The 25,425-nt window shown below is 36.2% G+C and overlaps 1 protein-coding gene across 4 annotated transcripts in view; it reads left to right on the forward strand.

The window, feature by feature from the left end:
- LOC136828876 (ADAMTS-like protein 2) overlaps positions 1-25,425 on the forward strand; it is a 440,070-nt gene that overhangs the window by 319,863 nt on the left and 94,782 nt on the right. The gene's annotated exons all lie outside the window — the stretch shown is intronic.

Raw genomic sequence — 25,425 nt, forward strand, 5'->3', positions numbered from 1 at the left:
TGTACGCAACAACAATGGCCACATACCAGCGACCCTTTTTACGCGGCGGATACGCAAAAGAGGCGACAGGAGAAAAGGTCCAGTACAATGGAGTAGGAGGTGTCTGGAGATAATCCAAAACAACGGGTGATAAAATCGAATCCTCTCTAATATAATTTAGTGCCCGAGAGCAGAAACCATAAATGCCAGAAACAGGCGCTGGCTACAACGCCACCAAAAAAAAAAAAAAAAAAAAAAAAAAAAAAGAGAGATAATCTCGCCATGTCAAAAGGGGACACAAAGCCACACAAACACACACACACGCACACACACACAAACAGGATCTCGAAGGACCTGACTGCGAGAGTAAAAACAATGAGAGACCAATTGGTGATAACATTGTGAAAGGGACAACGAAATTTATGGATCGAGGATTCTGAAGAAATATAAATGTCCCCTGGTATGGCAATATTTAGACAAACTGCTTTGTTTTTTTATAACCATTTTATTTTCGTTATATATTCTAGTTACTGGAAACGTTTCCATGAGGAAGAGGAATCGAAAGAAATCAGACCTAACCAAATAATCAGTCAAAACTTAGAAGACTTTGTTCTAGTTTGTAAAAGTTTACATGTAAACAAAAGATATGACCTTCTTTACAAAATCAAAACCTTAAACATATTTATCACGAGGAAAATAAAACTAAACCTGCCTACTGAGCACCGACGATTGGTAGATGATCAAGACTGTGAGATAAACAAAAGGATGCCAATCTAAGGAAGAATTCTTACATTAAATATATTATAAGTTTAAAATAATTCAAAAACATTTTTCATGCCCAAAATCTCTAACTAATGAAAGTAATTAAGAAATAATTCAAGGCAATATTAACCCTGGGCTATGGAGATCATAATTAGGTTAAGTATTACATTTTATTTAGAAATCATACCTTTACAGCCTGAACAACCATGGTGTCACCCCCCACCCAAACTCACCCTGCTTTTCAAATGAATTAGGGGCACTCACAAATGCAGGTTTCTTCAGATACTAAGACCTCTTTAAAATATGAAACCTTCTAGCACATAACAAAACTTTAATTCAGCAATAAGTTTCCACTGATTTATTTGAGATGGAGACATGCTATGAAGCCATAATAATATGCAATAAATGGATGAAATGATGTAAGAACTCATTAGCACTACGAAAAAAGGAAGGTACAGAAAGACAGAACCTATAAATATGGAAGTCTCCTCTTAGTTCAAATCGACAATGTCGAAATAACGAAAGAGACAACTTTAATATTAATACTTTTTTTCAATAAGGCAAAAGACTCTCCTGGACCAATGTATAGAATATAGAATATATGATTTAGGCCAAAGGCCAGGCGCTGGAACCCAAGAGATCATTCAGCGGTGCAAGGGAAACTGAGAGTAGAAAGGTTTGACAGGTGTAACAGGACGAAAACCTCGCAGTTGCACTATGAAACAATTGTCAGGAGAAGGTACATAGCAAGATGGAAGAAAGAGAATATGAATGGAGGTACAGTAAAAAAGGATGAAAGGGGTTGCAGCTAGAGGCAGAAGGGACGCTGCAAAGAACCTTAGGTAATGCCTACAGTGCACCGCGTGAGGTGCACCGACGGCAACACCTCCCCCCCTACGGAGGAATCAATGTACATCCCTCTTCACGACGAGTCTTCTTTAGCAGTAAAGAATATTTTCCACTATATAATGCCATTATTGCCATAAAGGAATTGTATTTCCATTGCCTACAACAAGAATCACATCAAGCGTCAGCATTATCTTAAATAGATTATCTTAATAGTACATCAAGCGTCAGCATGATGTTAAATAGATTACCTTAATCAGCATAATATTTTTTCCATAGCAGCTCTATGAGCAACGAATTCTCGTTTTTTTTTTTTTTTGAAAGATATAGAGAGCATTGAAAACACCGCTAAACACTGCTGCTATTAAAGATTTGGTTTACTCTCGCTCGAGATCTGCTTAATGAAGTTAGAATATTCGAGACTGCTTATCCCGCCCACAATCCTTTGTGAGTCGTGCTCCAAGCTACTTCGAGAAGAAAATGACACCTCTGAATATAAAAACTCAGGATGGCATTTGCCTGTGAAGAGAAACTTCGAGTTTAGGTAATCACAGTAATAAAAATTGTACAACGCACTTATTATACTTCTTTGTTTGAACCAAAAATTGACACGATTATCTTGTTTATGTACATAAATACTTGGTGCAGATGTTTATATGCATATAATCCACAGAACATTATGATCTGTCAGCATACAAACACGTATGAATTTTGTTATGTCAGTACACATATGTATCAAGTGCATGAATATGAGCGTTTGTCCTACAGAGTATTTGTAAGTCATACACATACGTAAACAAAAGCATGCAGGTATAAAAACTATCCTACCGACGAAAATATTCCTGCCTGTTACTTGCTTTGCAAACTTTAATCAAATTACAAGTGTTTACCTTAAGGGTTACCCGAAAAGGGAACTGCCTACTACGTGCTTTGAGCAGCGGACTGTAGACAATACTCAATTCTATTCACACGGAACGTAACCTCGAGCCCAAACTGCATTGATTTTTGCCTTTAACCTTTCGTCTTCATTTGGTCTTTTTTTTTCCTCCTAGCTGTTCAATTTCTTCGGCGGCTTCGTTTCAATTTTCCCTTCTTTTATTTAAGAAAAAATGTTAAATCAAGTTACTTCGCAATAACAAGAGTGCCAGTATCTTCTGCAAACAAAGAATATTCGAGTATGGGAACTCTCTCTCTCTCTCTCTCTCTCTCTCTCTCTCTCTCTCTCTCTCTCTCTCTCTCTCTCTCTCTACTTCTTCGATTATTTTGGATGTTATGCGGTAACAATGCGGATCATACTTCAAATCAGATCTATATTTTCACGTTAATCAACTGGATCTGGTTCATAATGTTCTATAGTTCTAATTTCTTCCTTAAAGACTGAATGAAAATTATAATGCACGGACATCATTTGTAAATTCCATCATTGACATGTATGCTCTGCAATGTCTCACTTCCCATTCAATACATTATCCAACTCACTGACAAAATTTGCCATAAAGATCCACATGACAGGAGAGTTTGCATTTCCGTGAAGAGAACTACAAAAAAATATCTAAGATACGAGTCCTCCGGCCATGGCTAACCTTGCAAATCTGTTTCTTGAAAGTATGCCTCGATCTGGATTGAACAAAGCTCAGACGACTTTCTTTGACATTGTGATGGAGATTCTCCGACAGGGGTACTTTACGATAAACACCATTCATCATGGAATAGGATCCAGAAAACCATAATTATATGGATCTATATTTGGATTGCGTTGAACCTTCCTGAATTCCTTACTAAAATAAGAGTCTATATTTAAATCCAAATCCGAATTAAAAGCTTAAGTCAGCTTTTTTCTTTTTCCTCCCAGTCGACCCTAGCTTAAAGCCTACCGAAAGTCCATCCAGATGTATTTGTTCAATCCTACAAAATACCGTTTTTTTTAATAGGTTAGTGTCCACCTTCCAGCGATGTAAGCTCTTCCTAAATACACCATCTACAGTTCCGTAGCTGCATCGCCTGTCAAACCCTTTCTATCAGTTTCTCATTGTTCATTCTACAGTTCATCTTTCTTTTTAACAAGAAATCTTTCTTTAATTAAACTCAGTATTGGGAAATACCAACACAAAAAGAGCAAAGTCCTGCAATAAAACGGCAAAGAGAAGGAACACACGTGAACATTCAAAGGCGTTACGTAAAGCCGGTCAAAAACAGATATTTCAATTAATATAAAGTTTAACTGACTAAGCTTTATAGCACCATAAAATATAACAAGTGCAAGTCAAAATAAAGGAGATGTTTCTTAGCACATCCTCGCTATTAGGTTTAAAACGGTTTGTTTTGAATCGAGGATATGAAGTCCCTTTTCCACCCGAACAATTACAATACCAGACTCGGCGCGAGCGGAGAAACATGGAATCGTTTCACAGAACCTCGACCTCATTAAGTCGAAAGTGGGGGAGGGGGTTAGCATACGAGCATAGTAAGGTGTGCCGTTTTAAAGGCAAACCCCAACCCACTAATACTAATACGAGGAATACCACAACTTTCCACAATTGCAGTCAAGATAAGCAATAAGGCCTTTATTCATTATTTTGCAAAAATACAACGTAAGGTCCAGTATTTTCTTTTTTCAATTAAAATTCAACAATCTGAGCCAGGGGAGTGTTTACTGCACCTTTCAAATAGAAACAGACACATTGCCGGCCATACCAAGAGTTACGGGGGAGGAAGAGAGTGTGGGATGGTTCCAGGGAACAAAAGAAGAGAGACTGGCGCGTGAAGGGGGTAACCAATCGTTTATTTCAAGGGGGTGCTAGATCCCATTCGATTCCCCCGTAATGGGGTTGCTAACACCTAATAAGAGCGTGTGTGTGTGTGTGTGTGTGTGTGTGTGTGTGTAACCAGTATACCCCTTTGCATCACCGCGGTGTTGCATAGCAAAGCGAAATGGGAGAGGAATTTTCAAAGAGCACTAATTTATAGCCACGTTGGATTAGCAGGAATAGAGAGAGAGAGAGAGAGAGAGAGAGAGAGAGAGAGAGAGAGAGAGAGAGAGAGAGAAAAAAATAGGCGATTAAGCAACTTTTTTTTTTTTCATTGGAATTCAAGCCTTCGTTTAAGGAGTCTCGAGATTAACGTGATATGGAATGAGAGTCGATGTTTACGCCAGCATATTTCGAGTCCTGCTTCATTCCTTGCTTCCTGGGAGGAGGATGTTCGCCAGTTCAGAGAGAGAGAGAGAGAGAGAGAGAGAGAGAGAGAGAGAGAGAGAGAAGGGGCTTATGCCCTCGAGTAATTGCAATTTGGGATTACTCGGTGCAACAGGGTGTTCGCAGAAATAATTCAAGGTTGGAGGGAGTTCTGAAGGCGTCTCGACATTTTCAGCAGAAGCAAATCATGATTAGAGGGGGGAAAAGTTCACGGATGCCGAATTCGGCACGGGAGATTAGATTTGTGAGGGCGGATGTATAGAGAGAGAGAGAGAGAGAGAGAGAGAGAGAGAGAGAGAGAGAATTTTAAAGTTCATTTTATTTATAACACCAGTCATAAAATATTCAGAACCAACATAAACCATACTTCAATAATAATAAAAAAGATAACTCCACGGATTTTAAAAATCTAAACAAGTACAAAACCATAAAACTGAACTAAAACGTAACGACCTATAAATGTAGATCAGGAACTCTCCAACAGTATCCTGTTGCTGAAAAGCACACGTAACGAAATCTGCACAAAGAAAAAAATGCTACAAAATTACTGAAAAAAAATAAAGAATTTTTGCAATTATGATAATGCATCCAGTAGAGCTATTATAGAACATCAAGAAACTTATTATATTGTAGAGAAAAGTTCCCTGATTTGACCAACGACCAGTTTTCGGTATTTTTCAGTAAAGCAAATGAGCGAGGCAGAAAGTCAGCCTTCTAATCAACCAATAATTGAAGGTAAATCTATTCAATTTACTTGCAAGAATCTTGAAATCACTAAAAACCCTCGTAACCTAATCGGAGACTCCAAAACCTGAGAAGATGTAGCTTGAAATTGTAAATCTGAATAAAAGTCACTGAAACTTTCTCAAAAGGTCACAATATATACCATTCCTAATGTGCGTATAAGAATCAGACTCAACCACATTAACACAAGATATGCGTTGAAAATGTGTTGTGATAAAGCACATCCATCAAACACTAGAGTTATAACTTAAGGGTAAATGATCAATAAAGCAGCATAATCCAGCACGTTTTGCCTTAGCAGCCAAGAAGCTTTATTCTGTATATCTTCTCTTAGACGAAGTGACGCTTTGAATAACATCTCACTACGACTATTTTTGGGGCAAAGGTTTCAATCAAGCTAGCGCAGTTCTCCCCCCTCCCCCAACTTTCTCTGTTTAAATCCCCGATTTTACTTTACGTCTAATTATAGTCCTTGTTAACACAAATGTATCTCATGTGCACGCCGACGCAATGAGCTCAGTCTTTAATCACAGTTTGATTTATGAAATTTAGGCTGTCAAGACAAGCACTGGGGCATTCTTGCCCACTCAATGCTTAAGACAGTGTAAAGAGAGAGCTGGAGTAGTTCGAGGGCACGATAAAGAGATCCAGAAATTAAAGGATGTGAGATAGAAGGATCTAAAGGTGGAACCGGGAGCCAATCCCACAGCTGCACTAGGAAGTAGTAGTTAGAGAGGTTGGACAGAAAGACTGAAGAAAGGAGGCAGGAATGAAGGTAAACAAAGTGACTAAAACGTGAGTACAGCTCAAGATCGAAGGGACTAGACAAACGCCCTTTAGTAATGCCTACATCTCACCACGTGGGGTGCACTGGCGGCACTAACCCCCTACGGGAATGTCCGTTCTAATGAGTAATACTTTACAAAAACTAGAACGCAGCGTTCTAATGTTTTAAAATCAAACTGATGACAAAAAGTAACACCATTATACCAAGGGAAAAGAACAGTTTACAGAAATTGTCTTGGAGTCTAGCCAACCATTCCAAGGGATCCTGACGAAATTCATCAATAATATTTTGAGATATTCTTCTAACAATGAACAACTTCCGGTTCAACATCCAGACCCACCTCAAAATCCAGGTCATTCTTTCTTGGCCCATAGCACATCTCTACATAAACTTTCATTAAAAATCCATCAATAATTTTATGAGATATCTGCAGTAGAATAAAAGGAAAGTATTCTCACCAAATTCCCGACTATCATAAATCTGCACAACCCTTCCTGGACTCATAAGCCGTATCTCCACAAAGTATTATATGAACGCGTCAACGACCTTTTGAGATTTCCGTTTAGACGGACAGACAGACAGGCAAAAGACAGACAGACAGACAAAGAGACAAAAGACAGACAGAGACAAAAGACAGAAAGACAGCCAGACAAGAGACAGGCTGACAGACAGGCGCTCATCATTACTAATGTCATTCAACGTGCTCGCATATTCATCTGGAACAAACTATAAAACTTGTATTCGTGTGCGTAACTTTGTAAAGAAAAAGGGTTCATAAGGGAAAATAAAAAAAAAGGTAAAGAGGCGAAGATCACGATTTTATGAAGAGTAAAAGGTTTCATGAACCAATAAATAAATTCCTCTACTGTAACATCAACAATAGTGATACAGCCAGAAGGACTGTTCTAAAATTTGGCACGACTAACAGAATATGGATCATAAAGGTGCAAAAATGAGCATTAATAATTATATAAGTGCAGTCACAATGAATGACTGAGAAGCTTCTTTATTGGAATTTAATTTATGAATGATGGATAAAACATGACATCCCCCAACGATGGTGTAAATGGTAATTACCGGAAGCTTCGGCCATCCTAACAGGAGGACAACGTTCCTGTTTTTCTGCGAGTATCGGATGTGTTCATTCTCGTGAGAAGTTAGTCGTCAATTATAACGCCAAGTGGTCAGAAGCCACATCCTTTTGAATTGGAAAAGAATGGGTAACTGGTACATGAGTTAAATCCTCTGCTACTGTACTAATCTATTTTTCAAGGCCAACAGTGGTGTCGCTAAAAGTTCACTAAAAACAACAAAGGTCCCTGCATACATTCCTACGGAACACCAGACAGACAAGCAAACGCACAGGAAAGAGTGAGCAATGACAGTCTTCAAACTTCGTGAGCAGTTGCACAGGTCAAAGATTTGTTTACAAAATATTGTGCATCAATGTTTTGAATTTAGAAAGCCCCTTCTGATGGCTTTTATTGATCGCAAGAAGGCATCTGATTGTGTCCACAGACCAATTTCAATGAAAGTTTTACGTCACTATGGCACTTTAGGTATATATAAGTAAAATTGACGGAAATTATCCATTAACAAAAAAGAAACAAAGTTTATGCTGATGGAATCTTGTCAAAGGAATTTGTCATAAATAGGGGGTGAGCTACAGGGAAATGTGTCACCTACTGATGTTTGTCCTCATCACGAATTTTCATCATGAAAAATGAGCTAGAAAAATTATGCTACCTTAATCAGCAAAATTGCTTAATCCAATACATCACATATCTAGAGAGACGGACTAAAGATAATTTTATAGATGGAGATGAGGGTACATTTGCAGATGTGAAAACACCGCAAAGACATGAGTGGAAGAATTTTACAATGCCCAGTGCATCATAATACACTGTAAGAGGTAAAATGAATTTCATTAAAGAAGGCAATTAATTCACAGCACATGAATTCCACATCTTTAATAACCAACCAATAGCAAAATACATTTAAATAAAGTTATATATATATATATATATATATATATATATATATATATATATATACCTGGTGTTTTATCTTTCATTAAGGGTGATGCAGATGGTCTGGACATGTCCTTCTCACCACCTCGTGTCAGCTAAGCTCCTTTAGGCACCAAAAGAGTCGTGAGCCCCAGGTCTACTGAGATGAGAACTATGATACGGAAGGCTGCAGAGATGTTGAAGTTTGCGGAATGGGAATACAGGAGGCTTGACTGGTGGAATTCCACAAAGGCCATTTGTGTCACACGGCGTGGAGGCGATGATATATATATATATATATATATATATATATATATATATATATATATATATATATATATATATATATATATATATATATAATTTAAATATCTATTTTCATTGTAAATTGTGACCATTTCGATTTTCAAGATGTATATCAGAAAGTTGTCTGCCCCATCCTGGCTACAATCCTTCACAATCGACTAACAGTCAGTTGGTAACCCCAAACTGCTCATCATAGCCTGATTCGAACCCTGGCCCTCTCGCTCGCAAGATGAGCGCCATGACCACTAGACAATGAGCTTGTGTTTATGTATATACTATGTGTATGTATATGTATATATATGTATATATACTCGTATATAGACATATACATACATACATACATACATACATACATACACACACACACACACACACATATATATATATATATAATATATATATATATATATATATAGAGAGAGAGAGAGAGAGAGAGAGAGAGAGAGAGAGAGAGAGAGAGAGAGAGCACATGGAAGCAGAAATGTAAATGAACACGAACAATAGTCGTATGAGCACTAACAGCCATCGAGTTGGTCAGGAATATTAATATACAATATATGTGGAGAGCTTCCGTCGAGTCCAATCAAATTGATCTCAGGTTCTGAACTGGAATATCAAAAACAGATATGAAGTTCGTTGTATTAATTCGGTGACACTACACCATTCTTAACAGCAGGAGACGTCTCTTTGTTAAACCTTTAACAAAAAAAAAAAAGTTTTATTGCAGCTCTCAAAATTAATTAACTTCTCTCGTGGATCACTCGTAAAATGAGTGATCGATCAGCTAATTCTTATATCTAATTCAATTACCAGTGCAACACCTTAAATTAAAGTCCATCAACAGACGTTTTCAATTTGCTTGTCTTTTTTTCAAGCTGTTTCTTAAACTCAAGTTCTTGCTTCGTTTGTTTAAGCAAAAATCTAATCTTGTGTGCCGAATTACCCTTGCTTCAGTCCTAACCGGACTTAGCTTGAACAACGAAAACTGACTATCGAAAATGATTACTGTCTAAAAAAAAAAAAAAAGAGGCTGGTTGCTGGTCTTGAGCAGAATTATCATCAATAATCTTGTTTTACTAAGTACTCATGCTACTGGCATCAGGGTAAGCAAGGAAAACAATAAAAACTTTAAAAAATGATTACTGTCTAAAGAAAAAAAAAGGCCGGTTGCTGGCCTTGACCAGAATTATCATAAAAAATCCCGTTTTACTAAGTAATGCTCCTGGCACCAGGGTAAGCAGGGAAAACAATGAAAAACTTACAAAACACCACAGCAGCGTTAGACCAAAACTTTTATTTCTGATTTGAAACATATTTATGGATCGCCATTAACAAATTAATGTCACAATATACTTATTAATTCAATTATTAACAGTATTGAAAATTGAAAACAATAATAAAACAAATGGTTGACTTCTTGAAACCTCAAACCTAACCATTTGTGAAACCCGAGACGATTTAAAGTTAAAAAAATCGTAAAAATATAATGATGGAACATAAACATAGGCATCAGCATGTCGGATTTTCACGAGTGAAAGTGTTCTGTCGAACGCCAGATGGCGACGATTCCTAACACGTAATATTGGAATGACTGGATCCTTTTAGTACAGTACAACATTCCTAATAACAGTGAACATTCCCTTCTAAAACAATTTATGTCGCTTCTCAAATGTAAGACTGTAAATAGATAATATTCAACGGACTGTATGACAAATAATCAAATGACCCAATGCGAGTGTAACAATTTTTATTTCCAATACTCGCAGACAGAACAAAACTGTTTTGTTCAAAATCATGTTTATATATATATATATATATATATATATATATATATATATATATATATATATATATATATATATATATATATATATATATATATATATATATATATATATATATATATATATATATATATATATATATATATATATATATATATATATATATATATATATATATATATATATATATATATATATAATGCTAGTATATACTCACTGTATGCATTTTAATAGCAAACTGGTGTATGAGGTTCACGCAAAATATTAAAGTTTTTGCAAAATCAAAATGGCGTCTTCATCTTTAAATAATAAACGCTAATGTTTTCCTTCAAATGTTATTCACTTTTCCAACAGGATAATAAATTACCTTGGAAAATGTAGGGCTCATAACAGTTGAAATAAAATATATCTTTTAAATTAGAAAAGAAGGCCTCAGTATTTTTTAAACTTCCTACACGATTTTACGGTCTGTCAACAATGTTATCAAAATAGCTTGATGGATCACTGGTTTAAATGTAAAACAGAACGAATGATAATTTACTTCTAGAGCAAAAGCCCTAAAAATAATTACAAAAATACAGTTTACTTAGTTTTACACAACTGCAAAAGTAGTTTTCCCGTGATGCGAATCTGCACTGAGGTTTCTAGAAACTGGCTGCTTCCTAGACTGGACAGTTTTTCCTACCCTTCCTTGTCTTTTGAGCTCTGGAACTGATACGAACTACAAAAAACGGGCGAGATCTAACCCCAATAAGAACCGCACAGAGGGCATATGAGATGAAACAGTGAAACAGTCGCCGAAATAATCAGTCACAAAGCTAATGATTTCAGCATTATGAACGTGGTGCGATTTGAAGCATATGGGCCCCTGGAAAGAAACTCTCAAATCTCTCAGTTCAACGAAATCACGACTGAACGGATACCTTGCATAAGAATTAGCAGGCCCAACTGACACGGTGAGAAAAGGGCTATGAGAGAAAACGTGAAGGGTCGTTGACTCGGGCGAACCCAGCCAAGAAGCATCAGCCCTGATTTGCAACCCTCCAATGAGGTTATGATGAGCACACAATCCAAGCAGCTGAAAAGCATAAGCATGCTTTTTACATAGAAATCAAAAGCCAATAGGAGATGAAGACCCAATTCTGAAAGATGTATCTGGTATGTGGGCTCTCCTCTAAACAATTTTAACAGAAACGATGGTCAACAACAGCATCAGACTCATACAATTTTTAACAGAAATGATGGGCAACAACGGTGTTCAGAGTCAACTGTCGAGAACCACTGACGACTAGCAGAAATGAAACAGACACTGGAGGAGCCTAACTAACTAAGGGCGTGCTCTTCATTCAGAAATACCTTTGTGATCATATATGAAATATACAGAAAGAACATAGCTAGAGTATAAACAACATAGGCCCACTGGGAGTCGAAAGCAAACGAGGCTATGTGGGCTGAAACACTAGCAAGGCCACTGGGAGAAGAGGGAGGGGTTATTTGAAAAACTTCGGTATGCAACCAAAACATTTTGAATAATGATAATCGAGTTATATTCTTAACAGTTTCCTTTTGTATTTTCTTACCTTAATACAATAACCAGATCTTTGAATGAGTGACTAGAGCTTAATAACGCTGATAGGAATAACATCAACTTCGCATTTACCTCCACTGTAAGTCTTACACGGCACCCGGCCCCGAACCATGACTAGCACGGAGCTCTCGACCTTATGGCAATGGGAATGGAAACGGAAAGCTCAGCTTTGTTGTTATGCATATTTCGCCTAAGGCCGCCTTCGTTTCTCTTCTCTTCTTTATTTATTTGTTCTTTTCTTCCGTCTTCTCTTTTCCATCATATTGGCAATTTTTTTTTTTTTTTTTTTTAGAAGCTTGCTTCGCCAGCAAATAGACTTTTGAGGTTGTTATTAATGAAAGTTTTACCCAATTCGAATAACAATATTATTGTTAATAACCATATACACCAGTTTCTAAAATTTCATACGTACATCAATAAAATATGCTTTTATTTTAGGCAGCTTTATAATACCTATACTAATCATCTCTTCAATATCCTGTCGAAAGACCTTTTCACTCTTCTACTTTGAAGCCAGCAAATATTTTACCATTTGAAATTGCTGTTAATTCTTATAACTTGGGCTTGCAACATTCAGCATTTCCAATAACGGTTGCAACTTGCTTCTCATTTTTATTTTCAGTCTGAAAATGCTACATGTAAATGCAGCAAAATGTCATTAAATAAAATGCTCTGGATAAGGTATGTGTTTAAGCATATACTTTGTGTTTAAGTACTTATCCCCGCTTCGTTTTCCAAGAGAGGCCTCTGTATCAGGTGCCATTAGATCCCAATAATATATATATATATATATATATATATATATATATATATATATATATATATATATATATATATATATATATATATATATATATATAAATAACTTTGTCACTTACACAATTGTTCTGTGCACTAATACAATTACCAACAGGACCTCATTGAAACTGGATGGTATCTAGAGGAATTATTTCTTCAAGAAAACTACAAGTTTGTAATAGTTTGTAATAGCCTATGTCATTTTTATTGTAGGATTCACATTGTATATATATATATATATATATATATATATATATATATATATATATATATATATATATATATATATTTGTATATACATATATATACACACGCACATTATGTGAATCCCAAATAAAAGTGACACAAACTATGGGAAAAACATTTATAACCCTCACAAACAGTGTTATTGGTATTTCTAACAGTCATAACGATGTAACTCAAATTAGCGCAGTTCATTACAAATACGAACAATCAAATGGGAATAAAATTTCCTGTCATTGTAACATTTCACTTTCAAATATTATAGGTAGGGATAATAATTTTATTAGATTACACGCTCTTATAGATTCACAGGAATTCACACATTAATAATTCAAGAGCGCTTAAACCCCATACAAAATGTCCGATCCCGATATTTATTATCAACAGTTTTATGAAAAATCATTATACATCCGCACTTAAAACTCATAATGCTAGCGATGTGAATATATCAATAGAAATAACATATTTAACACTTATTATTCAAACTTAATTGGATACAGTAATATCATATGTGTTTTCTTTCGTCATTTCTGATATTATAATGAAACCAAATTTAGTTCTCTCATCGTATCGCACTTCACAAATTTTGCATACCGAACTTCGCTTGATATTCATTTCATTTACTCAAGACTGTTGTTCTTTTGACGCCAGATCAAACACTAAGAAATTTAAATAACTGTTCATTCTGATGGCTGACCCCAAAAGTAAGCAAAACTATTTTGTCAACAGAATTTTCCTGACTCAATCCCAGCGCTATTACAAATACCGAAACAGGTAATTCTGTCCTAATTCACATCAACAGCAAACGCCCTTGACAATGGAAAAGGACCGCATAACCAACTGCCCAAGAACAGAGGTCGGTGCTAGAGGTATGGACATCACAATGTAATTAAGAGCAAAATAACTTAGGAGTATGTGTAATGATACGAATGTAATTAAGAGCAAAATAACTTATACATTATAATACAAATGTAATCACAAGCAAAATAACTTGTACGTAATAAAACAAGTGTAATTGAGAGCAAAATAACTTTTACATAATAAAACAAGTGTAATTAAGAGTAAATAACTTATACATGATAATAGGTGTAATTAAGAGCAAAATAACTTATACATAATAAAACAAGTGTAATTAAGACCAAAATAACTTATACATAATAAAACAAGTGTAATTAAGACCAAAATAACTTATACATAATAATACAAGTGTAATTAAGAGCAAAATAACCTTTACGTAATAATACAAATTTAATTAAGAGCAAAATAACTTATACATAATAGTACAAGTGTAATTAAACGCACTTTCTCTATCGTGTGGCCACAGAAGGAAAGTGACACTATGAGCCCTTACCGAATCCATGCCTAAAATTGGGGAAACTGGAGCGGATTAAAAATTCCAGAAGTGAAAGGTTCGGATAAATTACAAATACCAACCCTATTGCTCATCTTGACATAATTGAAATTGGAAAAAGTAGCCTAACTGATAGTAGGCATAAAACAAGAGAGAAAGTAGATGTTTGCTTCAAGTAAGCATCATTAACAAAAATATAAGATAGTAATGTTACTTAATGGCAAAGAGAGAGAGAGAGAGAGAGAGAGAGAGAGAGAGAGAGAGAGAGAGAGAGAGAGAGAGAGAGAGAGAGAGAGAGAGGGAGGGATTAGTATTAACACCAAACATCCTTGGCACATTCTTGTCAAATAGGTAAACGAAGAAATACCTTCGAAATAGGAGAAGCACTAACAAGACTTGAGCATCCAGAATATAAGATGAAGCAAAAGACTTTTCACATTAAGCATATACACTTGATCTTCTTGTTCGTGTAATATTGTAGATTACAATAATGTCTAAAATGACAATATAACACCTTCAATTGTCAAACATTATTTATAAAAAAAAAGCTCCAGTTAGCCAAAACATAAAATGCTCGCTTCTACTATCATAACAGAAATCAACAGACCATGGAAGAAGGGAAAGAAAAATATGAAGAAAGGCAGAAGGGGGTAGGGGCTGAAGGGGCTGAAAAATTAGAGAAAAAGAAACCGTGGAGTCTACCGCAGATTGAATCACAAGTTCCCCCACGAATTATATATACCATAAATATTACAGATGGGAATTCTACTTTATAAACGTCTTTAAATCTTAAAAAAAAAAAGACGGAAGGCATAAGTTAAAGCCGGAGAAGCAACGAGTTCGAAAGCAATGAAATTAATGAAACAAAATGAGATATATGATCAGTGTATTGTAGTAAATGAACAGGCTATGTCAGGATGTACAAGAGGAGACTGGTTTCAGACAGAAATTCTTAGTGTTTTCTTAACAGGTCACTCCTACTTCCAGGGCCCTCTCAAGAAATTGGCTTTCCACTAAGGGAAGGAAAATGAAATTTGTCCCTCTGGGATGATGAGTAATCCCTAAGAGACAAACCCTTGAAACAACTGATGCCCAGGCTCCCTAAACCAAACACAGCGCCTGGCAAGCGTTCATAACACGCTTTAGCAAGGGAGGAACTTTTGAGAAGAACCGCGAAATATGCCGCAAACTGTGAGTTACCTATCATTCCACGGGAAATTAAAATATCAATATACCACAAACTGTAAGTTACATATCATTCCACGAGAAATTAAAATATTAATAAGCCACAAACTGTAAGTTACATATCACTCCACGAGAAATTAAAATATCAATATGCCACAAACTGTAAGTTACATATCATTCCACGAGAAATTAAAATATTAATATGCCACAAACTGGAAGTTACATATCATTCCACGAGAAATTAAAATATTAATGTACCACAAACTGTATATTACATATCATTCCACAAGAAATTAAAATATTACTATGCCACAAACTGTAAGTTATACATCATTCCACGAGAAATTAAAATATTAAGACCACAGGTCAGCCTAAAATACTTGAAAGTTCCGTGCAAAGCGCTGAGGAGAGGAAATAAGTTGGAGGCGGCATATAATAAGAGTTACGAAGGCAGTTCTAGATACGAGAGGTCGTAAGACTCAGGCTGGAGAGACGCTTTGCGAGGGTTATTGAATGAAGTAGCAATAAAGACAGGCCTAAGAACGTTGGGTGCATTGCCCTATAACGGTCTGGAATGCCCGTTATGTGCTTAAAGAGACTTTTTCTTATAATGACTCCATATACCGGCAATGGCGTTTTTAATCTACATCAGCTCTAATGGGTCAGAGATAGCAGTCAGGTGAAAAATAAAACAGGGCATAGGAAGCCCAAATTTGGCAAGATCAGGTGAAGCCAATAAGGAATAAAGAATTATGAATGCAGGATAATGTAAGATTTGTTACATGTGTTGTAAATACCACTCATAATCAGACATCAACTTCTAGAGAGAATACATCAATTGATACACAGTCATCCAATATATATATATATATATATATATATATATATATATATATATGTATATATATATAGTTGTTTATTTCCCTTGGAGGTGATGGCTCAAGGTACCAACCACGCGGTTTTAAGCAAGTCTTGTTTTCGGGGAGGGCGGGTTAACATATCGTTAGGCCATTAACCTATACAGAAAATTTACTTTCATTGCTTAACAACTCCTGCAACAATCGGTAATTCTGCCTGACTCTATAAGACTCCAAATGGAACATATTCCAATGTTATCATAAACAGCTGATCAAAACCCTCGAATATTTCATTCCTGGAACATACTCCAAGGGTTTCAAGGAGGTTTACTGCCACAGTAAGAGACTCTGTTATGATACTAGACCATCATAAACCCGCAGCGTTCGTTATTGTCCTTAAAGCTCCTAGAAATAAAGATAACTTTACGAACGAACGCAAGAGAGATGAATGAATAAAACACACTCGAGTAAAAAGAAATTTAAAACCCATTCTAGTCGTTGCAAACTTATAGTAAATGCTTCCATTTCCATTACTATATGGCTTTATCCACCCTGGTGCCACCCCACAGTGGGTTAATGCTTCCATTTTAATTACTATATGGCTTTATCCACCCTGGTGCCAACCCACAGTGGGTTAAGTACCAAATGCTTAACCAACAGGTCAACAATATGACTTAACGGATAACTTGTGCCAAAAGCGTCCGGCTCGCTCGGGAATCGAACCTGGTGATGAAAACCTCCTGACTGGGCATCTAATATAGACACACATACACACACATACACACACATATATATATATATATATATATATATATATATATATATATATATATATATATATATATATATATAGTGTGTGTGCAAAAATCAGCAGTACCAAATTCGGAACTCGAGAACAGGAATTGTGAGTATAATCCCAGGTGGTGTGAGCATTAATGAAGTACTAGATGTTTATAGTAGTTATCATCGATTATTAGAGATACATTTTTGCAAGTTACTTGTCAGTTTTACTATAATTTGCCTTCTCTTGATGACCCTTAAATAAATTTGGTTACGTCAGAGCGCGTCTAATGACTCGAAAAGATACTAACGCGAGTTGAGCACACTAAAATGTGGATTGCATTTTACTTTCTCTAGACGGTAACTGCTAAAGTCTAGTCACCTAGAAAACACTTCAGCACTAGAAGAGAAGGAACAGCAACATCTGCAAGCAATCCTAAGAACACACTTTTCGCCAAGCATGCACGTGTGTGGACTGCAGGCTACTGCAAACAGTCGTTTATTCGCCAAATGCGTCTTTAGTTTAATGGACTCCATTACTGGGCTGCTTTAGGCTGCAAGATCTCTAACATTTAACAGTTTATTGATATTACATGCATTTAATCGCTAGATCTATTTACAAAGGTCTCAAGTACAAGTAGCTCACACACGCATTCAGTCCTTGGTATTTAATGTATCATTGTGTGATACACAATATAAATTCTAAAAATAATACCGAAAAAAGTAAGAAGCATGCCCGAAAGCAGTGTGGTCCACAGAGTGCCTTCTCTTTAAGCTGTCATGACGAGAATACAAAACAGACTTGGGAGCAAAGTTTATCCCTCACAATTCAGGTTGATTTTCCAACCGTCTTACCAACAAAGGTAACACGAGGCCCTGCCAAGCGCACGGGTGGTCTGCTTTAGAGATCTTCATAAGAATACCTGTCCCCGTTCAGAAAACACCTGCCTCATTTCCTCGGTGAACAGAGACCGCGAAATCTGACAGACTTAACATGTGATTCAGTTAGTTTTACGTACCGGTGAAACTCTTCGTCAAATAAGGATCAATTCCTACAAAGCAGAGTTGCGTGATAACCTGCAGAACAACCTGGTAAAGTTAAAATTTAGAGAAAGCAGTACCCAGAAAATACAGCAGGGGCTCAAAGTGAATATCTTTCTGTTCTCTTTTGCTTAATGAATGCAGTGAGACTATTTGTGGCTGCTGAGCCATCTCCGGGGACACATTATTTGTTTTACCGTCCGCTGGGCGGCAACCGTGTAACAGCTATAGTCTGTACCTTGGTCTTCCAGTCTAGGATCTGAGCTCTCTTGCTTGAAGGGTACACTCGAAACATGTTCCTTTATTACATTTAATTTTATCAATTTGATTTCGAGTTACCTGCAATCGATTGCATAAAATCAATGTTAAGCTAATCTACTGTCTCTTTGGCTTCTTTTAATGCATGCGTTATATCCTATGCAAGCTTGCTATAAAAGTTCGTAGCCATTTGACTTGACTCGAATGAATCTAAATATTACTATAATAATAATAATAATAAATGTTTTTGAGAAGCTGTTCCTAATTCTGAACTGTAAAAAAACAACACTGTGTCACAGAAAAAAATTAATGTTATTAAAGGGTTCTTCCTCGGAGCCCTTTAATTTGAATCATCTCGAGTGAGTAATCACGTCAATAATTTATAATTGCTGAAACTATTTTTCCTTCCCCAATAAGCCCTTGTGGCAAACATGAAAAAAAAAATACGCTCATATTGCCACAACATTTACCCATCCTTTCCATGTTCCCGTCGATGACCAGTTTACAAAAAAAAAAAATAAATAAACAAACAAATAAATAAACAATCCACTTATTGTGCCTCAAAACAGGCAACGTAATTTTGTAACAAACGCATGCAAGGATGGACAATAAAAATAAAGTCGCATATTCCTTCTTTCAACTGTACGCAGTATATGGGCCCGTCTTTTATTGCATATATAAATATCCATGATTACTTATAGTCATTGTCGAAAACAAAAAAAATCAGCAACTGATTCACGTGGTTGACGATACTTGCTTTCCAAATTGAAATACTGATGATTAGCGTCTTCAGAAATTCAATAAAACTATGTGATATAATCTCATTAATATCTAAATACAAAATTAACCTTAATTCAATTTATTTTTATATGAATTCCAATACTGACAAGTTCAGGAAAATAATGTACCTAAATCAGGGATGAACGCCATTACATTTAAGTGATTTGGAAATATCACGTCATTACCATTATCATTGACGAAGGAAATAAAATCCTGGTATTAGAGTCCACCTGCATAATGCTTATTGTGATTTTTTTAGGTTTCAATATCTGCTTACTGAATTCGAAACTGCTTCTCGGCTTAGGACTAACTTGAAACATTAGTTCTTAAAATACGAGGAACCAAAATAAAATCCTGTGGTTTTATTATAAGTCATTTTCCTTATGTTCCAAGTGGTTATCATGCAAAGAAATCGTACTATTAAACACAGCACCACAAACCCAAGGATATACGGGAGAAAAGGGTGCATAAGACACAACATTTACCCACCACAATCAAATGCCTAATATACAAAAGTGACAAAGTTTATATATTCCACATCTAACGATGGGCGGCGATGAATTTTGTGAAACGAACCTGAAAAAAAAAAAAATATTTAATGAGGCTCAAACATCTTTCCTTTATTTTGTAACGAAAAGAAAGGTATCACCCACCCACTAAATTCCCATTTTCGGCACGCCACTTTCAGATACTGATCTTGCACAAGATGTACAATGGAAGAATTCAAACAGAAACGCTTTCTGTTTATTTTAAATTCATAAAGGCAGCATTTTCGAGTCCAGTTAGCAGGGTTACATAACACCCTTCTTTTTTTTTTTTTTTTGTTTATGCTATGTGTAATTAGTAGGCGTATGCATGCTGGTATTTATCACGACTGTGCCATATCAGCCGATACTCTCAAAACCTGGGCTGCGCCACAATCTCATTACAGTGGATTGGGCTCTCGGCTAGCACGCTGTTGGCCCAGCGTTCGACCCTCCGACCGGCCAGTGAAGAATTAGAGGAGTTTATTTCTGGTGATAGAAATTCATTTCTCGTCATAACGTGGTTCGGATTCCACAATAAGCTGTAGGTCCCGTTGCTAGGTAACCAGTCGGTTCTTAGCCACGTAAAATAAGTCTAACCCTTCGGGCCCGCCCTAAGAGAGCTGTTAATCAGCTCAGTGGTCTGGTTAAACTAAGATACACTTAACAGTGGATTCAAGTTTCCTTTATTGAAGGTACGCATGGATACACTTTTCCTTTAGTATTTATTTAATCGTTGTTATCAACTAATTGTGTACAAGTTTGGTACTGGTTATTGCCACTGCATCTGTGCGAGCTTCCTTCTTCAATATTATTGCGATACGATAAGGTACTCCTGTTTTATCCATATTGTTTAACAGTTACGTACAACTGACTTACAATAATAATAATGATAATGCTTTAGCTCATCAAAGGACTGGTTAAGCAACACTGGGGCTGGTCAGTCGTTGGATGGGTGACCGCTTTCCTCGGCGCTAATTTCTTGGGAAAGGATCTTTACCACAATTTTCTCAGTCTACTCACCTGTCAATGTGTACCTATTACCGATGGGGTGGGGTCCAGCTATGGGTTAAGTAGCAAAACTCAACAATGATGGAAAGGAATGGAAGATTAAACGACAACGACGTAACGAAGGACAAGAAGACGAACTAAGAGACGAGGTCGCAGAAAACGACACGCGAGGAAACACCGAAGATGTAACAGAGAGTCTAAGAATCACTGCTCTAGGTCTATAGTATCAGAACAGATAGGGTGATGCGTGCCAAGAAGAAAGTATCACTCATTGATGTGGCAGTACCATGGGACACCGGAGCAGATGAGAAAGAAGAGAAAAAAATGGATAAGTATCCAGACCTGAAAATCGGGATAAAAAGGATATGGGATATGCCAGTGGAAATTATACCCTGAAAAGGAACCTGAAAAAACTAGATGCCGAAGTAGCTCCAGGACTCATGCAGAAGAGTGTGCTAGAAACAGTGCACGGAGGCAGGATGCAACCCAGAACCCCACACTATAAAAAAAAAATCCAGTCGAATAGGATGACTGTGATTGACCAAATAATAATAATAATAATAATAATAATAATAATAATAATAATAATAATAATAATAATAATAATGATGATGGAAACCAAACGGCGAGATGCAAACAAAAATTTGCCTCACATCGCCATCGGGAATATCAATAACAGTAAAAATACCGTTTACAATAAAGTTTTAATAACACCCTAATGTAGTACAGAGCATTCACTATTCTTAACCAGATAGAGAAATGGAAATTTTAACGAATGAATGAAGCATTGCTGCAAACTGTGATACACCCCTTGCAACCAAGCATGTACCAGTTACCACTTTCGATTTAAAGAAAATAAAACGATCTAGAGAGAGAGAGAGAGAGAGAGAGAGAGAGAGAGAGAGAGAGAGAGAGAGAGAGAGAGAGAGTACAATTACCACTTTCGCATTAAAAACTAAAAAAATCTTGAGAGAAAGAGTACAATTACCACTTTCACAATATACTAAAAATCTTGAGAGAGAGAGAGAGAGAGAGAGAGAGAGAGAGAGAGAGAGAGAGAGAGAGAGAGAGAGAGTACAATTACCACTTTCGCATTCAAGAGACTAAAAAAATCTTGAGAGAGAGAGAGAGAGAGAGAGAGAGAGAGAGAGAGAACAAAATATGAGTTACCAGACGCATCACCTTTACGCTCTCCATGGCGAAAAATGCATCCATCACGGACACACAGTTCCTCTTTATAAGTGAATAACCAGCAAATCGTTGGAAAACCGATTCGACTGCGCACGTCAGTTATATAGTGATTGAACTTGCGAAATGTAATACACGTTTTGAAGTTCATTCAATTAAAAATTTACTTGCGGAATGATATCGTTATGACACTGTATTACATTATACATTTAGGCAAATCACCTACCTCGCTTTCATAATATAACGCTATTCAACAACTACGATAGCTATTCACTATGTACATTGCACTTCAAAAATCTCTCTCTTCTCTCTCTCTCTCTCTCTCTCTCTCTATATATATATATATATATATATATATATATATATATATATATATATATATATATATATATATATTTATATTTATGTATCATATATATATATATATATATATATATATATATATATATATATATATATATATATATATGTACCACCCACTTTTTGGCTGATTGTGCCTTCTAGATGTGGGCGGAGGATCGCCACATCCTTATGCAAACAACATACATACACATATGTGTGTATATATATATATATATATATATATATATATATATATATATATATATATATATATATATATATATATAAAATTTCTACTTCAGGCCATTACTTCTAACAGAGGTGGCTTTAGGCTTGTATATATATATATATATATATATATATATATATTATATATATATATATATATATATATAGAGATAGAGAGAGAGAGAGAGAGAGAGAGAGAGAGAGAGAGAGAGAGAGAGAGAGAGAGAGAGAGAGAGAGAATGTGCAACCGCGTTAAAACAAGACAACAGACATCGCCTCATTCATTAACTTATAAGTAAGCATTCAAATAAACTTCTATTTTTCATGGTGACAAATCTAATAACGAAGGAACATATAAAAGCAAAAAGCCCATTCATTCCTGACGCGACTCTTGTAGGATTCTATCTGCTTTTCCTGTGCAAAAACGTTTTTGACATAATCTTTAGTTGTCAAGGAATGAGAAAATCGAGAGGATCACTCTTGATGTGGGAGGAAGTCTTTTACTTCCAAGGATTTTATACCACTTGATGCGATACACAAACGAGAAAGGAATACTAAGTACTTATAGCAAAATAATATTCAAAAATCAACCGAGAGAAGCAAAGACATTAAAAATAACATAGTTAGTTAGTAGCGCATCTGCCAATGACATTAACATACTTCGACATGTTTCATATCGCTTGAAAGAAATTGCTTTGGATACGTCGCGTCCAAGTGTCGACATGACCATAAAACTCAAGATGCTCACTGTGGAAAACCACGCTGCCATTAAGACCAAACACGTAGATAAACAGCGCCACATTACCTTAAGAGATGATGTCAGAAGTTCCAAGTCACTTGGAGGCGAATCATAACAGTCGTCTAGCGTACCTGGAAAAAAAAAAAGCCCGTTAACTCACCAAATGAAAAGAAACCATTGCCGCATAACAAAGCAGAGTTAAAATGCCTTAAAAGAACAAACATCCTCTTTGTGGCTCATCAAGAAATGACACCTACCATGAGAGCTACTACAGGATCCTCAGACAAAACATCATTAAAACTGCTTTTATTATTACCCATGAGAAGCACTTACTCTTACGGAACAAGGCGAGGGTTCATGACCTTCAGCACCACGCTTCCACATAACAGACAGACACTACGCGGTAACAAAAAGAAAGGAGGCTATTATGTATGTATATATATATATATATATATATATATATATATATATATATATATATATATATATAAATGTATATATAGCCTATATGTGTGTATATATATATGTACACAGACACACATATATATATATATATATATATATATATATATATATATATATATATATATATTATCAGTAGCAAAGCAAAATAAAGCCAATGTAAAATTTGCCTGCCGTATAATTCCACAACAAATGAAAAATATTCCAAGCATCCTCAAGCCATAAAAATCACCATGAGATTTAGTCCCTGAATAAATGGCAAGAGGAAATAGGATTTATACGAGTTTAGTACCTGTATAAATCTTCATACAGGAAAACAACACGTTCTCAAACAACCACCATAGAGCACAACACCCGAAGACCCACGAGACTGAATAAAAGACTGTAAGTCCTCACATGACTCTTTCAAGCCTCTACGAAAAAAGCAAGCAAAATATGCGCCGAAGTTCCTTCGGCGCAATCGAGTTTTCTGTACGGCGTATAATGCTGTATGAAACTTTCAGCCGCGGCCCATCAAACTCAGCCACGGTCCAATGGTGGCCTGTGTTGTTGTTATCTATATCGGTGCCAGAAGTACAATTAGGGCAAACTTTAACCTTAAATAAAATAAAAACTACTGAGGCTAGAAGGCTGCAATTTGGTATGTTTGATGATTGGAGGATGGATGATCAACATACCAATTTGCAGCCCTCTAGCCACAGTAGTTTTTAAGATCTGATGGCGGACAGAAAAAGGCCGGACGGACAGACAAAGTCGTCACAATAGCTTTCTTTTACAGAAAACTAAAAAGTCAACCGAGAGTCTCCGGTTGTTTTAAAAACGTCCGTCCGAACAAGACAGCGAGATTAGCGGCGCGGGGGGGGGGGCGGTTAGCCGCGATTAGTTATTCCGAGTGTCTTCTTTGGCGATAAGGCAAAGTGCACTGGCTGGAGATTCCTAACACATTTGGGTTTTCGGACACATGCCTGGAATAGCCTCAATAATACAAGTGGGAGACGAAGCTTTTTATGGAATACCTCCCTTCGGTGAATTCTTACAGTTCGAATGAATGTTTGGTCAAGGCTTCATTTCTCTGACGTGCTTTTGTTTACAGGGTGTTTCTTTCTTGTCCTTCTGTAAGGTTCTGTAAGGTTGTTATTGTGTTCCTTTCTCGTCCTTCTATAAGGTTCTGTAAGGTTGTTATTGTGTTCCTTTCTTGTCCTTCTATAAGGTTCTGTAAGATCGTTACTTTCATGGATACTGTATGTGTGAGCATTTCAGAGTTCCTCGATATCCTTACATTTGGACACGGGTTGAAATCTTCATCTGTTGATACAATAAAATAAAACGACTTTACGAGAATACCTCATAAAATGCCTAGAGAAATTACCGTTATTCTACTATCTAATATCTGAAGAATTACCTGCGGTATGTGCTTACACATTATCCAAACACAAAACAGGTGAAAGCTAAAATTTCTCCTGTGATAACATCGAAAATCATGCATATTTTGTCAGTGTCTGTACGTATTAAAATTCTGTAAATAATTCTGCGTGGATGAGATTTTAAGTAGGTGTGGACTGTTATTATGAAGAAGGCTCCCCTCCCCCCCAAAAAAAAAAGAGACAGTAACTTTCAAAACAATTCCCTTGAAAATAAA

Source organism: Macrobrachium rosenbergii, chromosome 43, assembly GCF_040412425.1.
Source record: "Macrobrachium rosenbergii isolate ZJJX-2024 chromosome 43, ASM4041242v1, whole genome shotgun sequence".
Lineage (NCBI taxonomy): Eukaryota > Metazoa > Arthropoda > Malacostraca > Decapoda > Palaemonidae > Macrobrachium > Macrobrachium rosenbergii.